The following is a 1,565-nucleotide window of genomic DNA, read 5'->3' as shown; positions in this document are numbered from 1 at the left end:
CAAACAATGCTGCTAATGTTAATAATATCCCAAATATTGCAGAGGTCCCAGTGGAACAAGGAACAAGGACGCTTAGAGACTATGTACTTCCTACTGTCACAAGAGTGCATTCATGCATCAGACACCCCACTATTGCTGCAAATAATTTCGAGATTAAGCCAGCAATATTATAAATGGTGCAGTCTACTGTTCAGTTTGGGGGGTTGCCCACAGAAGATCCGAATTTGCACATAGCCAATTTCCTGGAGCTATGTGCAACATTTAAGATGAATGGGGCGAGTGACGATTCAATTAGACTTAGATTATTCCCATTCACTCTACGAGATCGGGTGAAGAGTTGGCTAATTTCACTGCAAGCTAATTCTATCACAACATGGGAGGAGTTATCCTAAAAGTTCTTAGCAAAGTTTTTCCCTCCAGCAAAAGATGCAAAGTTGAGAGGGGAAATTAATAATTTCTACTAGACAGAAGAGGAATCATTGTATGATGCATGGGAAAGATTTAAAGAGTTGTTAAGGAAGTGTCCACATCATGGTATAGAGAAGTGGATGCTAGTCCATAATTTTTATAATGGGTTGAATGGTACTACTCGTACCATAATAGATGCTGCAGCAGGGGCTACGTTCATGAGCAAGAGTGCTAATGAGGCGTATGAATTGCAAGAGGAGATGGCAATGAATAACTATCAGTGGCTAATTGAAAGGGGAAAAATAAAGAAGGTGGTTGGTATGATTCAATTGGATGCTATTTCCATGCTTACAGCGCAAGTGGCAGCTTTAACGAAGCAGTTACAACAAAGCAACCTGTCAGCCCAAACCATGCACGTTCAGAGTTTATGTGGGGCATGTAGGAGTGCTCATCCATTAAATCAGTTTCCTGCCATGGATATGAATAATATACCTATGGAACCAGTCCAAGCTATAAGAAATTTTCAAAGACCAACCAACAACCCCTTTTCGATGTCATACAACCAAGGGTGGAGGAATCACCCTAAAATCTCATGGACAAATAATCAAGCTGCACAACAGCCTTCCCCTCAAAGTCAGCAACAATTCCCACCTCCACAGCCACAACCACATCAGCCAACACATATGAAATAACCTGACGCACAGTCTGATGTACTGAACTAGTTCATGACAGAATCTAGGGCATCTATCAAGAGTTTGGAGACTCAGTTAGGGCAGTTGGCTACTTTAATGACAAACCGTGCTCAAAGGAACTTAACAAGCACTACTGAGGTAAACCCAAAAGAATAGTGCAATGCAATATCCTTAAGGAGTGGCAAGGAGTTAAAGGAGCCAAAAGTGGTTGATAAGGAGAAGGAAGTGATTGGGTCAAATGTTATTGAGAACTTAGAGAAGTAGTCAGAAATAAGCATAGATCGCCACATAGAGATCCCATATCCTCAGAGGCTTCAAAAGAATAAGTTTGACAAGTAATTTTCTAAATTTTTGGATATCTTTTGAAAGCTACACATCAATATTCCGTTTGCTGAGGCACTTGAACAAATTCCAAGTTATGTGAAGTTTATGAAAGAAATTTTGTCAAAGAAAAGGAAATTGGGG

At 40.3% G+C, this 1,565-nt stretch overlaps 1 non-coding gene across 1 annotated transcript; it reads right to left on the bottom strand.

The window, feature by feature from the left end:
• Positions 1 to 431: 431 nt before the first annotated feature.
• Positions 432 to 538, bottom strand: LOC133799089 (small nucleolar RNA R71). Its single transcript, XR_009876293.1, has one exon. It is a non-coding gene; the product is annotated as a small nucleolar RNA R71 (small nucleolar RNA).
• Positions 539 to 1,565: the final 1,027 nt, after the last annotated feature.

The sequence above is a fragment of the Humulus lupulus genome, chromosome 8 (genome assembly GCF_963169125.1).
Source record: "Humulus lupulus chromosome 8, drHumLupu1.1, whole genome shotgun sequence".
Taxonomy (NCBI): Eukaryota; Viridiplantae; Streptophyta; class Magnoliopsida; order Rosales; family Cannabaceae; genus Humulus; species Humulus lupulus.
This window is presented reverse-complemented; position numbering and strand designations above follow the sequence as displayed.